This window comes from Misgurnus anguillicaudatus, chromosome 14 (assembly GCF_027580225.2).
Source record: "Misgurnus anguillicaudatus chromosome 14, ASM2758022v2, whole genome shotgun sequence".
In the NCBI taxonomy this organism is placed as follows: Eukaryota; Metazoa; Chordata; class Actinopteri; order Cypriniformes; family Cobitidae; genus Misgurnus; species Misgurnus anguillicaudatus.
In genome coordinates this window covers 32,812,108-32,828,084 of record NC_073350.2, presented here as the reverse complement: position 1 = coordinate 32,828,084, position 15,977 = coordinate 32,812,108, and the positions used below count along the sequence as shown (strand labels likewise).

The following is a 15,977-nucleotide window of genomic DNA, read 5'->3' as shown; positions in this document are numbered from 1 at the left end:
AAATCCGCCAAAGTTCAAATTTTTCAACTCAGGCATCAGCCGCCAATTCACGTCAAACACAAAATGCACAAAAAGCACAATTCGCCCCAGATGCTGAATTCGCGATGCGGAATCGTCTGCCGCGGCGCGCTAAACGCCTCATTCGCGAGTCAACATGTCTTCGCATTGACTTAACATTGAAATCACTCGCGCTTGATGCCTCTACCGCGGCTGGTGTAAACGCTTTAGCAATTAATGATTGGCTGTTTATACTGGAAGGAGGGGCTTATGGATGAATTGAACTTTGCACTTTTCCCATTCGTAGTAATAGAACAGCCTCTTGCATCTTGTTAATATTTCTTATTGTTTTCTGTACTCACCATCATCTGTACCTTATATCTGCATTATTTTATCTGTATTATGAAAGTAGATTTCTCTTGGTGTCTTCACTGTCCATACATTTTTAAATAGTTGGAAAAAAATATTTGTCCAACTTAGCCATCATGTACAGATTTTAAAGTGAGTAATTTCTTAGTGACTAATATATCCTAACACCATCGAATTACTCCGTGCTGCATATTGGACTGTTTGGCATCACTCAGAGTTTAACACTTTTCAGGGGAATCAGCGAACGAATGACGTATAGTTGGTGCAGCATATTAAGCTGATATTACATGAAAAATTCAAACAGAAAAATGTCCCATTTAAAGTGAAACTTGTTCCTCCGTGTACCTGAAATTCAATTTATGTGTTTTTGCTTTGTCCTCATTGCACTTGGTGAAATATTTTTACCTTCTATGCATACCTAAGAACAGATCGAAATGTACGACCTCTTGACAGTATCTGTAGGATGGTTGCTTTGAATATAGGAGATCATGATGTCTGTGTGTGTGGGACCGGATGATTCAGCACAAGCTGGAGAGGGTGATTACTGGAACAAAAGCAGACACAATGGGGTGTAGAGGGGTAGGAGGGTGTCCCGGAAACAGAGGGAAACTTTTATGTAATCGTGTCGTGACATCGTTCCGAGGAAAACGCTGTGGTTTTTGTTCCGGGAACGCTTTTTTGTCACAAATATATCATTCAGCGTGTCACAACATCTTGAGCGTCTGGTGTGGAGAAGGTCTTGCTCTAAATAGTACGAATGTCTCGCTATAGTACCGCAAAAACAGAAATGTGAGCACTGGATATTCTTGTTAGAGGCTCTTCAGACTCGTAGGGGTTCTGGTGGTCCGATAGTCAGTCCTAATTGGTCAGCAGGTCGAAAAAAAGACATGCTTGCAGGAATATTCTGGAAATTGTGCTGAAAATTTGCTTCTGCACAAACAGATAAACACATATGGAAAGAGCTGTATGTGCCATAACTTTCACCTTATGCTTGTTTACACCTCAAAGGAATCGTTCACTGAGAAATGAAAATAACTAAATCATTTACTTGGTATTATTTTGTCTTGGGTCAGGTTTGTTCTTTAGCCGAGCACATAGGGATCAAAAAATGGTGGCATGCCATGTCGGTATGTAAGATAATCATTGGTTCTTGCATTTTGTGATGGTCCAGAAGAGGCGGCAAGAGCGAGTGATTTACATGTTAAGTCAATGCAAAGATGCGAATAGGCATCCTGCGCCGCGGTAAGCACGAATGGCGCGAGTTAAAAAAAATGAACTTTGGAGATTTTCGCGTCGCATTAACCAATCAGGAGCTTGCTCTAGCAGTGACAGGATCACACACTGCAAAAAATGACTTAGTATTTTTGTCTTGTTTTCAGTAGAAATATCAAAAAAATTTTGAATCAAGATGTATTTTCTTGATGAGCAAATTACCTAAGACAAAACATATCAAATCTAAGCAAATTTGTGCTTAAAACAAGCAAAAAAAATCTGCCAATGGAATAAGAAATTTTTTGCTGTTTTATTTGTATTAAGTAAATTCAAGAAAAAATTCTTATTCCATTGGCAGATTTTTTTTCTTGTTTTAAGCACAAATTCACTTAAATTTGATATGTTTTGTCTAAAAGTAAAGTTATTTTCTTAGGTCATTTGCTCATCAAGAAAATACATCTTAATTTAAGATATTTAAGATATTTTTACTGAAAACAAGACAAAAATACTAAGAAATTTTTATCTTGAAAATAATTTTTTGCAGTGCACGATGCAAATTATCGCATGAATGTTTTGAATGACTAAAATTTCCCGAGCGACTTTCACGCACGAATGAAGAGAGTAAACTCAAAATGTGCAAGCGTCCGACTATGAAGAATAGCGCGTTTTTTCCGCCTCTTCCGCGTCTGGTGTGTGAACGCACTGTGAATGCATGTTTCATCAAACATGATGACTAGTCAAAAGACTTGCAAGAACTCGTATACTGACGTAGAGCTGATGTGCCGCCATTTTTTACCTAGATGTGTTTACATTCAAACATGACTTATCGATCGCTAAACATACGAAAAATTTGTTTTGCCCATAATAGTATTTCTTTCTTCAGAAGTTGTCGAGCTGTAGACTATTTCATGTCTATCATACTGTACACAAGCAAAAGAGTGAGGTGGCACCAAATACACGTAAACAAGTTCATCTAGACTGACACAACCTGCTAAACTAGTGCAGACTTCTACTGTTAATTAAATATGAATAGGCTACGTGTTTTTCTCAATGAGATGGACAGTCTAGACTATTGTTATTAAATCCAGATGAATTGCAGGTTATATGTGGTATATGAAAAGTATTGAAGAATGTGGGGAACCAAACTTATCAAAAGTATTTTCACATTGAAGCATTTTCTTTATAAAAGACAATAGATGGTCTTCAATTATAAAATATACACTTTGAAGGGGGGGGGGGTCATCTTATAATCAGGGTCATCTTATATTTGGGACGATGCAGTATATACCCGCTGGAGTTTTTTTATTGATTATAGATGGATTCAAAATAATCAGATACTATTGAATGGCATAAATGTGTACACCAAGGCTGTGGGCTAACTATGAGCTCATTTTTTTGCTATTCAGTGGCTATTTCGGTCAGGTATTGCTAAAATAAAGAAGAGAAAGAAGGCCTTCATTCAAAGTTTGTTTGGATTTGCATCTAGGATGTACCCACATACGTCCTTACAAACCCGACGGTTAGTTTAGTTTTCTGAACCTGCTCTGGAAAACCCAAGGATGTTGTATTGAACTGGAGTTCTTGTGCTTGACAGTTCCCCTTCAAAGCATCCTGAAACCATTGTTAGATTTAGTATTATATACATAAATATTTGCCGTATAATGTTGAGTCAGCACAAGTTGAGACTCTGTGGCCCCTGTGCTTCTAATAAGCATTCTTATTCTTTGCTTCGCTGACAAATATCAGCACGATCAATTTGACACGTTTCGCATAAAATTGCCATGCTGTCCCACGGAGTATTGTAAAAAAACAAAGTTGCTGAAAAGCAACATGTCGCTCCGGCTGACTTTATGTTTGCGGATGTTTCAGTAGCTTGCACTGGATGTTATTTGCTTGCTTGCTTGCTTTTATATCGATGTGTTGACATGCCCTTGACCATGTCATGCATGCTTCCCTATACTGTTACTTGTGCTGGATCTCTCAGTATGTGGAGGTGGAGACTACAGTCAGCCATCCATGTCATCCATTCATCTTCATTTTCAATGCAATGCTTTTTATTTTATTTTGTTATTTATCATTATTTACTTCGTATCAGTGCTGATAGGCTGCCAGGTTGTAATCAAAGCTCAAAATTAGAAGGGAAGTAATAAAGTCCCTAAATGATTGTTTTGTGCAAATTAAGATCAAGACAATAGTTTGCATTTAATTTATACTCATTAATTTATAAAATATTCAATTTATTTATCCATTATTGTTGTAATGATTATTTATTCCCTTTATTTAAAGCAGAATTATTTACCAACTGGATAAACGTTACTATAATTACTTAATAGTCCTTCGAGATTTCTGCCACCTGTTCTGCTTTTCTGCAGTCTTGGTGTCAAATTGAGGTTTTATCAGCTCATGGTTTGATTTAGCTCGTGTGCATGTCAGCTGATCGGCCGTGCCCGTCCTCCACAATTCCCTTTTAACCTTCCATCTGGCCTGACCTTGACTGCACTCTCCTGTCATTTGCTTAGAGACAAAGCTTAAAGTAACCAATTTTCAACCCTTTCTCTACCATTTATAATCAATACCAGCTTCTCGTTTAGTTTCATCTTTTGCAAAACCCAATCGAACGGTGCGTGATTAAGTGTTTTGATATAACTGCCGAAACATCATCGTTCATAGGTTATTCCTCACTGGGCTGAAAAGGTTGAGTTTTAGCAAAAGGACAGGACTTACGTCGTGTATAGATTTATTTTATTGCACAGCAGTGTTTACTAATAAATCTTTCTGAATTTTAGCGATGACCATCGAATCATCAGCCTCTGCTCATTAGTATGCCAGAAACATCTATAAAATCTCCATAAAGCTCGCCGTTGCTGAGGTAGTAAAAAGTTTATTTTCAACTCAGAGGGTAATGATTTGGTCCTCTTTCTCCCTGTAACTGCTCGGTTGCATTTTGCCGAAAGGGGATCAAACAAGACAGTTGCGTATTTATTCCCTGCCCCTTTCCCAAGATAGAATTTCGATTAGCTTCATGCCGTATTTTCAAATTAGCGAAATTCCAAATTAGCATCAATTGCTTCCCGGTCCATTTGGTATCGCTCTCGACCCGCACCCAACCCAGTTTTCCGGCACTTCATGAAATAAACATGACTTTTCTTCTGGATTTTCATAAATCAACAAACAAGCGGCAATGAGCCTCCGTTTTCTCATTTCAGCAGAAAATAATAACTTATCAAAATAATTTGTCTTGCGAGAAAATGCCACATCCAGTTTGTATCGTCATTTGGAAATGGCAATTATGTATACAAATAATGGCACGGTTTAAATCCGAATATTTGCATATTTCTGAATATGCTTAATATTGCTGATTAAGATGCGGTTAGGCAGACGTTATTTGATCCCGGCAGAGGCTCCTAATGGCGTTATTAACAATGAGCCGTGCAATGACATTTTCAATCAACGTTGATGTGGATGATGAAGCATCAGGACGCAGAAGTGATGCCCAATTTGTTAATGGGGTGAAAATAGTCACTATGTAGAATTTGTAAATTGTTGCCTATTCGCCAGATGCTTATATTACATTTCCTGATAAAGTTTTATTTGCAAAGGCGCTTATTTTTTGTATCAAAATTTACATTATTTTTAGTTGTTTTTCAATCTCCTGAGCTTTAATCTCTTTCTCAACCCTCATTTCTTTATGGCAATAATAAAAAAGAGCAGTTTAGACCGTGGTAATATGTAGGTGGATAAGGCGCCCATGGCAAGGGTAAAGCCTGCGAGGGGTCGCCCTTATAGCACATCACTGACCATAATTAGCTTTTATTCTGTGTTTGCTTTTTCTTAATAAGCCCATTAAAACCATACAATATATTTCTCTTAATCTCTCTCTCAGGCCTGGTGAGAGATGAAGAAAAGTGGACAGGAAGAGGGCGAGTTGAGGGATGTGCGGTGAAGGCGAGAGAGAGATTAAGAAAGAATAATTCAGAGAGAGAGAGAGAGAGAGAGACATCCTTATAGTATCCCTTATTTAGACGTGCCCTGCAGAGTACAAGCACAATTAAAATGATTCATAGTCGCCATAACTCGATAAATATTACAACGCAGCTTAATCAAAAATGCATATCTATTTCACCTCACGCACTATCCCGAATGTACGCCGCTGGACATATAGAACGGCGGGGCGGGGGGGTTGAGAAAGAGGTGTTAAAATATTCACCAGCATGGTTAAGAGATTAAAATGTCCTCATTAGAAAAGCTGAACTCTGTAGAGGTTACTGTGTTCCACACCACCTGGAACCTTATTTTAGCCCAAAGGACTGATTAACATTGTGCTACGCATGACACTGAAGTTATAGAGCCCGTGTGCATTTGTTTTCTCTTTCCTGCTTTTAAAAAGAAGGCCAATCAGGCTAAAAGGATAGTGGGGCAAAACTAATAAGCCAATTAAAGCAGGGGACGGTAAAGCTTGGAAGGCATCTTTGCTAATGGAGATGGGGTGTGTGCGAGGGTTTGCATGTCCGGTGTATGTACTCGCGTCGTTTGTCTTATGTGTTTCGGTGCGTTAATAATTTATAATTCTCTCTATCGTCTCGAGAGGTTTTAATTAGAATGCTTTAGGAACGTGCCGGCTATCCCATTATCTAAAGAAGCATGTGATTATAAGAGAGTCATAGATTTATTTTCTTCTGTCGATGTTATTGATTGCGATGAGGCAAAGTGAGCAAAGTGCAGTCTGGTCTATAATCAAACTCGTGTAGTGAGTTTTATTTCTCAATCTTATTTTTGGATTGTCCCTGTTGGAAATAGGAATTGTGGATGATGTTTAAATCATTCCCCGCCAACATTAAAAAAAATAATTTTAAAAATTCTTCACAAGCATACAAATATATCAAATGAGAAATGAGTTATCCCATCAATTAAGAGAAAACGCTTCCATGCCAATGACGAGTTTTTATGTCAATCTATAATTCTGCTATTACCCACTAGGTAGCGCTCTTACCCAACTTATAAAACACTGAAGCATACACTGATCCAAAAACAGTAAATATAAATTCAGTGTATGTTTTGATCACCGCTCTGAATCTGATCTCTAATAAAAGTCCTTTAGAAAAATTTGATTATCTCAGCTTTTTGTTTAAAGGGGTGGTTCAATGGTATTTCATACATTCTGAATTATTAATACAGTTATAGAGTTGTTTCCTCATGTTAAACGGAGTAAAAGTGTCAAAAAAAGCAGTTGGGCGTGTTACAGAGTTTTTCTGTGCAAAATGGACTTCGTCAGGGTTCGTACAAGTTTCGGAAATAGTTTTTTTTTTATTACGGGTCCAGCTGACATTTCGAGCTTTCTATACGTATCACTTCTTTTTATGGGCACTTCCCCCGGAAAACCCCGCCCACCCGTCAATCAGCGGGAGACGCTAGAACTTGCAAACATCACATCACGCGACAGCTTTGTTTAATTTCAAAACTCAACAAATGGCACGAAAGAAGAAGTGTGTTTTTGGATGTAAAGAGAGGAAAGCCAACCTTATGAAAACAATGGATATAGTTTATAATCCGGGGTAGGAGCGGAGTTTTGCGTGTGTGTTGATGCGCTGGATTTCATTGAAAGTCCCAACCGAGTCATGAGTTGCATCCGGTAAGTAAGACTTCTGTGTTATGTTTGAAATAGGCGCTTGCATTTTATATAAATGACACGAAGATGTAGTGAATCATAAAAAATCAGTTAAACAGTGTTGTATAGTGTTGCATGACTCGTACTCGCTCCTCCCGCAGTAGTAACTCCTCCTTCTTCATTTTTTCGTACGTTATCGGAAAGAATCGGTAAAGCTAATTTTTCTTTTATAAATATAAAGGATATATAAAGAATGTAATACTACTCTATAGGTACTCCAGATTAACATCACATATGCAGAAACAGCGTGTGTTATGTGAGCTTTAAATTTGGTATTTTTGAAGAAACCTACCCATATTTGAGAGGTAATAAAAAAGAACAAATGAAGATAGGATGAAACGGTCTGTTGTTTCATTTGATGAGATATATTTTCTGGAACGCATTAAACTTTTGTGAGAATCATAAAAGATGCTTGCAACTTAAAAAAAATGCCATCATGGAAAGAGTTAAAATGTCTAAAATTTGGGGTAGCTGCTCCACTATTTGACTGCGATACAGCAAACCGGCTCATACAAATAGGTGCGTTCGACTTTACGGGAACAGCAGGATGACATCAAAGTACTGTGAGAGCAATTCAAAAACAGACTCCTTTGTGTGATTTCTCAGATCACTCTGTCGGTACTTTGATGGTTTTTGTGACAATTTTTTAAGCCTGGCTTTTATCCAATGGTTGAGAGGAACGCAGGGAACGCTGTTATTAAGAGACTGTGACGGCTGTCAATCAAATTGTGTCTCTCCGTCCCCGTGATAAACACACACACACACACAAACACACACACACATCTTTTTTTATAAGTCTGTAGACTTTATCACAAACTTTATCACAAAAAATATAGGCTACAGATTTTTTTAAGGGTGAGGACCAAGACTGCAGCATTTTTAAGTCTGCTGGTGTTTTCTGGAAGTACTGTAATTATTGTTGTGAATACAAATGTTTTCTACTTTATTATATTATTATTATACATTATATTACAGTCTTAGGTTATCTTTCAATGTTTCAATGCCACATTTGGTTTGTTGGGTGGTGGTCACCATATGCTCATCACATGCAATTTTAGTAAGCTGATCAATGGTTGTATCCAAACTTAGCGGTTGCTGACAAATTCACTTTGTATCAATCACTTAATTAGATCATATACAGACCCAGTAAATCACTAGCGTACAGAAAATCTGCAGATATTAAACCTGATTTACTTAATGGATACCAGCGGTACAATCTGTAAGTAGCCACCGACATAACCTGTAATTTATGTTTACAGTATGTTTCGAAGATGTCACATGACCTTTATGAAATGTAGCCATGGGTTCATCTTAGCCATCAATAACCCTGAAGAGAGAGAGAGATGGTAACAAGCAATAAATCCTTTCATGTTAACCAGTCGTTGCTCTAACAATCCATCAGCTGTTTTAATTTTTATCTATCATCTTATATTTTTGTGTTGGTTTGCAGACTTGTTTCCACATTAGACCGTTGCACTTTACAAGTGAATTGAAAAGTTGAACATTTCTATTCCCTTGATGAGTGTAATTTGTTTTTTTTAAGTTATAATTTTTTTGGGCTATTTTTACCTTTATTGGATAGAAAGTAATTAAGGAGACGACAGGAAAGTATAGGGTGAAGAGAGGGGCATGGGATTGGCAAAAGACTCAAAAGTGAAGTGCGTCTGCACCATGTGTCGGAGCACCATCCACTATACCATCAGCTTCGACGTAATTTATTTTTCAACAAGCAATAGCCGCCATTTCACCGTCTAGGTTAACAATAGACCCGATATAGTCCAGCTATGGATGCATTTCTAGCCAACATATTTAATTTGAAATACCACTTGAACAAAATGTGAGAGACCACAAACAAAATTTAGCCCGATTATCGTTTGGTGTGTACCGGGTTTAAGCAAAGTCAACAGTGATTACAAGCTTTTTGGATTTATTTTATTTATTTATTTTTGGGCTATGGTTAGACATCTATAACATTTTCGCTTACGGTCCATATTTGCCTTGTTTTAGCTTAGACGTCTAGACTGTCTTTGGATGGCTATTAGATGTTTTTAAACCCAAAATTGCATGGTGGGATAAAATAATTAACTGTACAATAGCTTATTTTCAATCTCGACTTGTTGCTGCAAGTAAAAAAGTGAAAATGCTTAACCTGTCTTGTGATATCATTAAACAAATTGCAGCTTAAATTGCTTTCATGGCTTGTGCGACTGTACATCTGTGCAGTATTTATAATAATAATAATAATAATAATTTGAAAATGCCTTTGAATGAAAAATCTATTTTTCAGACACAGCAATCCACAGTTAGATGTGACTTTCTGCCACATAGTGATCTGATGCAGATTTAGTTTTTTTTTATTCCAAGAACAAGAACATTGCATACATACAAGAGGATTACAATGTGCTTATTTTACATTCAAAATATCAATGGATCAAAACAAAAAGAATAAGAAAATTTACAACAACATGGGAATATTTTACAGTGATCCAATAAAAGAAAAGGTTTAAAAAATGTTATATATTTGCTTTGCTTTTTTATTTTTAAGACTTTTAGTAGTTTTAAAATAATTTCTTAATTCCGTTCTAAATAAAATGCTGTTGGGTTTGTTGTTTGCCCATTTTTGTGAAATTGACCATATATAATCAATAAGTTGATCAACAAATCTTTCTCCACACAGTTACTTTTAATAATACAAAAATATATCCTTACCAGATAACCATTTTTTTTATTTTGTGAGTTTAAATATTAAGTATTCCACATCAATTTAACTATCTTGATGAGTTAATCACAGATTTGTTGTCATGACTTATTAGTCACTTATTTTCATCATTACAACGCAGCACATACGTATGTTAAAAGCGTTATGATTTTGTTGATTCTCACATTGTTTACCTTTTAGTGAGGACAGAAAATATACTTGTCACATCTATCGCTGGTCAGAATGCTCTGCTAGAAAAAAAATGCAAATTTTTGCAGACATTGCATTGGTTGGCAACCCCTGCCTCTGATCAACTATTCAGTAAGCATCTCCTCATCTATTTCACATTTCCAAAATATTCAGAGACAAAGAGAGGGCAGATGGATAGAGAGAGAAAGAGAATCTGTCTGTCCATAGTGCACCTGTGTTTTGGGGTTTGAAAAGCAGATTTTGCACGAAGGCGTGGCAGCCAATCAGAACTAATGACCAGGTTGCTTCGCTCATCAGCGATCGGCTGGCGGACGGATGGTTTCTGTGCCCGCTTTTCGTTTAGCCACGCGGCTCGTGTGCTACCAGCTGGAGCCACCACACAAACTGCCTGATTAAAAGTAGCCCTCTCAAGACCCCCGAGTTCTCATCCTGAATGCCAAACTATGGGACTCCAGGACTGAAATGATAATGGGCTGAAACAGACTGGCCAAATATTAAATAGTTCGTTTTGAATTCGGATTTTTGTTGGAGCTATAATTCATCACATTGAGCAAAGGTGCTTATGTAGGGAATGTGAGTTTGAATCTGGCTCATGTCATTCTCAGAATAAAAACATTAAATTAATTTAATTTGAAAACAGTTTATTATAGTTTTATTTAAAATTACATATAGGCCGATGTATTTTGACTGTCACAGTAACCGTAATCTACTACAACCATGCTACTGACAATCAACGAAATGTTTTTTTTTTATCATAAGACTATACTCATCTTGTTTTAATTTTCAGGCATCTGTATTAAATGAAAATGTAAAGTTGTTCAGTTAAGAGTAGCGAAAGGGTTATTATTTTTGGTTTGTAACGAACATTGCTGACACAGAAACCAGCAGGCTACTTTCACTTTAAGACCCAAAACAACTTTAAGACTGCACTGTTTTAACATACAGTACTAATCATCCAGCTGTTTATGTTCACTTAAACAAGAAAGTAAACTTAGGTCGGTGATCACCGAAGGGCGACCTACCAATCTCTCTGATGAAGCCGATACGGAAGTGATTTAAACTGCAATTCATTGACTGGCCACTAGAGGCTCCAAAAGGGAATCAATCCACATAGACACCAATGTTAAAATGCTCAGTATTACAGCAGGAAATAATATGTTTACAGTCTGGTACAAAAATTGTTTTTGCTCTGTATAGCTAATTTTGCCCTTCATGACAACTCTGAGGGGGGTGAATTGTTTTTGTAACTTATTTGTTTCATTTATATTAAGCCTTAAAGTTCTGCATAATTAAGGGTGTGGCCACTTAAGTGACAGTTGAATAGCCACTGCTGTCACTAGAGTCGCGTTAGGGGGGCGTGGTTTCAGCAACCATCCACCACAGCTTCACTCACATCCCGCCTCTTTACCCATTTTCGGATATCCGCAATGATGGAGACGGCAGGCAACACCTACCAATGGCTTCAAAAACGATCTTTAGAAACCTACACAGCAAAATCACTGGTGTTAAAATAACACCCACGGTGTCAAATTTAACACCGGCAAAGTGTGTATATGTGTCCACACTACACTGTGTTAATTTAGTCAAAAGTGTAGTGTTAATTTGCCAACACCCATTAAATGTTAATTCAACACTCAATATTGTTAAATTTTACACTTTGTTCAACACTATTCATTGTTGTTTACACACTACACTGGTGTTGGCACAGAAATACAGTGTTAAAAATTAACACTCCTAATTTAAGGTCAACACCAGTGTAATGTGAATTCAACAATGTTAAGTGTTAAAATACTGATTAATAGCCACTTTTTTTGCTAAACGGTTGTTTCTATAAAAGACAAATGACAAGAAATATTGCAAAACCTCTTTTTATTAAAGTACATCACATTTAATATTTACATTGATACACACAACACTTTGCATTTAACACTGCTTATTTAAATACCTCAGCTACAATTAGAAACAGAATACAGTATGGAATAATGAAAGTTATCTTATACCACAGCACAGTGACATGAAAACCACTTATTATAAAAGGTCTTTAATAAATCAAATGAGAGTTAAAAAAATTAGCCACCCTACTCAAAACTTGAATATTAAAATACACTGCAATTACCTTACTGGCAGGCAGAAATGCTTCAAAATACTAAAGATTTTTCCATAACAAAACAGACATTTCAATTCAAAAGACGTTTCATTTTTCTTAAATACGTTCCAACCTGGTATTTAGTTCTGTAGTTGTTTTACTGTACAGTAGTGGAAGGCTGCATCAGTGGTCTTCATCATGCAGGGAATGGCTTTTTGGTCCAGAATGATGCAAAAACTCTGGATGCAACTTCTGTTCCCAACGCAGAGCAGGCAGGGCTGTGCTGATTCATCCCCCTCAAAGCATTGATTGATGCTCATCACCTAAGTGTTTTAAAAGAGTGTATTTGATGAATGTATTTGATGTGTATTTATGAACTTGTATGCATTTACATGGGGTGAACAATGCAAGCAAACTAACTGCTGAATAAACAACTAGAACAAAATACCAAAAAAACTTACACAGCACAATCAGTAGCTTCAGTTGCACATTGACCCTCTCCAGTCTTTCTTCCTTTCACAAATGAAGGCAAGAGGTGAATGAGCCAGGGAAGAGCTGCCACATCACTGTCCCATCCTAGCAAAACAGAATTTAAACACCATGAGTATACAGTTAAACTTTAAAACCGTAAAAGTAGCAAACCCATGTACACTTACCATTATTTAAACTTCTGTTGACAAGACAGAGGGTCATCCATATCTTCATCAGGATGTAGTCTGCAATTATCCTTTAATTGTTGTATGTTGGCTATTTTGCAATACATCACCTATATTTCTGCAGATTTTCAAAGACAAAAAGAGTCAAGAAAATACCAAAAAAGGGTGCGGTTTTAACCGTTATTTGAATCAAAATCATCTCAGTATAACAAATCATGTTAGAGACAGTGTACAGTACTAATGTACTCTGTGTACTCACATAACTAGTTGGTAAGCTCTTATCCTCCAAACTGGGTTAAGGAATAACAGTTCAGAATTCACGGGTATGCCGTATTCAAATATAGTCTGGTAGGGTCCTATCACAAAAAAATGACAATAAAGACTCTGAAAACTCAACATTCTTTTTATATTAAAAACAGCACTCAAGACAATATGAATCTTCATTTATACATTTCCAAACTAGTAATCAATTTGATTGCTATTTAATATGATATCAATAGCAAAACGATGTATGAGAAGATAATATATTTTTATTAAAGTTGGCAGCAGGTCATGTGACTTTCTTGCCAGATTAATAACCATAATATGTACAAAACTATACTAAAAAGATTGGTTAACTGTTCAGTTATGTTAAATAAAATGATTTATTGTATAAATATATAAACTTACCTTCTGTAATGAATTTATATAAGTATTAGCAGTCGTTTCTCATTGGAAGTCATCCATGTCAGGTCTTCTTTAATAAACTGCCCTCAAAAACAGCATCTCTTCAGAATGATTTGAAGCACTCAGTGTGTACTTTCACCAAACTAGCATCTATAATGACAGAAAAACAAATGTTCGCCATACACGTTTTACACTTTCGTATGTATTTGCTATTTGCATCTGTCTGACATCTAGTGCCACGAAAAGCTTACAACACACAATGCATCCAATCTGTGCATACATATTCTGAGGTAAAATGAATTGTTGGTTTGGCGATATTTTCCCTGTTTGCATACAAATAAAAAAAACACATGACGATGCGGTTGCGGTTTTCTCCGTGTTTTTCAGTAATTTTAATAATTAACCGATATCCGTGCACTCACGTGCATGTAAACGACCTCGTTAACTCACGGTATCTAGCCTATATGATTACCTCATAACGAGCATCATATGGTGAATAAACGAGCTTCCATTTAACTTAATTTCATACCTTCAATTTGTAGTGCATGTCGCGTTTTATCATGGTTCAATTCTTTCATTCATATCTCCTGTTAATATTATCCTTCTTGGTTAAAACTTTTAGCTACCAGTTTAACTTTATACTAAACTAACAAGGGAACAACGTAACACAAGGTAGCTCTGATTAAACTGAACCAAATAACGAACAAAGGGGAAATAAAATGGGAAAAATATCTTATTTAGGTTTTTTGGCATATGGCTGCGTAGAGTCAGACAGAGAAATAACAGTTTAATTTAGCTAAACCAAGTGAATATGAGATTTACCTGCTCTCTTCAGTCCTCCTTTGAAAGAAAATGGCGGTAAAATCCCTGACAGGAAATGTTTAGTGGAGGCGTGGCTTGATTTACACCGCTCAGAGTAAAATCTGATAACACCCTTGTTTTACACTGACACTGTCGTGGATATAACACTGGCCTAGCAATGGCAGTGTTATTTTATTACCAGATAGTGTTTAAACAGCATCAACACTGTGTATTTAACACCATCCCTGAAAATTTAACACTGGTGATTTTGCTGTGTACACTGCAAAAAATGATTTTCAAGAGAAAAAAAACTTAGTACTTTTGTCTTGTTTTCAGTAAAAATATTAAAAAATTCTTAAATTAAGATGCTTTTTCTTGATGAGCAAAACGACCCAAGAAAATATGTCTAGTTTTTAGACCAAAAATATCAAATATAAGTGATTTTTGTGCATAAAACAAGCAAAAAAATTGCCAATGGGGTAAGCAAAAAATCTTGAACATTTTTCTTAAACACTAAATTCAAGAAAAAATTAGCTTACCCCATTGGCAGATTTTTATGCACAAAATCACTTAAATTTTATATTTTTGGTTTAAAAATCTAGACTTATTTTCTTGGGTCGCTTTGCTCATCAAGAAAAAGCATCTTAATTTAAGAATTTTTAGATATTTTTACTGAAAACAAGACAAAAACACTAAGACATTTTTTTCTTAAAAATCCTTTTTTGCAGTGTATGGGTGACATCATGGACACTACGTCCATATTTTTTTACAGTCTATGGTGATCACGCGTTTGTAGACTGCCGGTGCTGATTTTCCGGTTGTGCGCACTTCGGATGTAAGCCCTCATGTCTGAGAAACATATACCACCTATACACGCTGGTTATTAGATGTGAAGAGTGTTTTGTTGTGTTGACGTCTCCGAGCGCAAGGCAGATGGGGGGAAAAACTATACTGTGCCTTTAATGTGCTGTGTCCCGGTCTTTTACAAAACCTGCATGTGCAATGACGAGGCACCGCTTGTCATTGTTTGAAATGTATGACGAGAAACGGACGTACCTTTCTTTAAGTCCAACATTATACAAAAGGAAAATGTTTCTGCACATTTTTGTCATATTCAAGTGCTATTTTTTACGTAGTTTTTGATTGAGTTAAAATGGGTTTCAAAAATGACAGAATTCAAATTTCGTGCCATTCTGCGCTGTACAATAAATTCAATTTTTATGCTGGATTCCGTGATTCCATCCGCATTTTCCGCATCGTGGAAATCATAGGGCCGAATAATGGCATTCAGAGCTCCACAACCCCTCACCACCACCTTTGGAAAGTGACTGTTATTCTAAAGACACTTTAAAAACTGAGTTTTGAGGTGAAATTAACTGCATGATCACCGGTCCTTCAAAACTGCTGAAATCCTTTAAACAAACTTCAAAACTCCCTCTGGTGGTTGCTCCTCTTGGTCCAAAGCTGCGTTTGATGGCAAAGAGAGAGAGACAGACAGACAGCGAGAAAGAAAGAGAGAGAGAGAGAGGGAGAGACATTTAAAAGAAGCTTTGCTTATGTTAGCCCATATGGTGCGTTTCTGCTCGCTGATTCACAGCGCAAATCCAGCCCTGAATT

The 15,977-nt window shown here is 36.6% G+C and overlaps 1 protein-coding gene and 1 long non-coding RNA gene across 11 annotated transcripts in view; one reads left to right on the top strand and one right to left on the bottom strand.

Moving 5' to 3' along the window:
• camta1b (calmodulin binding transcription activator 1b) overlaps positions 1-15,977 on the top strand; it is a 375,185-nt gene that overhangs the window by 108,383 nt on the left and 250,825 nt on the right. The gene's annotated exons all lie outside the window — the stretch shown is intronic.
• On the bottom strand, positions 12,004-14,636 carry LOC129418595 (uncharacterized). The gene is made up of 5 exons (XR_012373290.1): positions 13,563-14,636; positions 13,153-13,249; positions 12,894-13,011; positions 12,699-12,813; positions 12,004-12,560 (listed from the first exon to the last, which is right to left on the bottom strand). It is a non-coding gene; the product is annotated as an uncharacterized lncRNA (long non-coding RNA).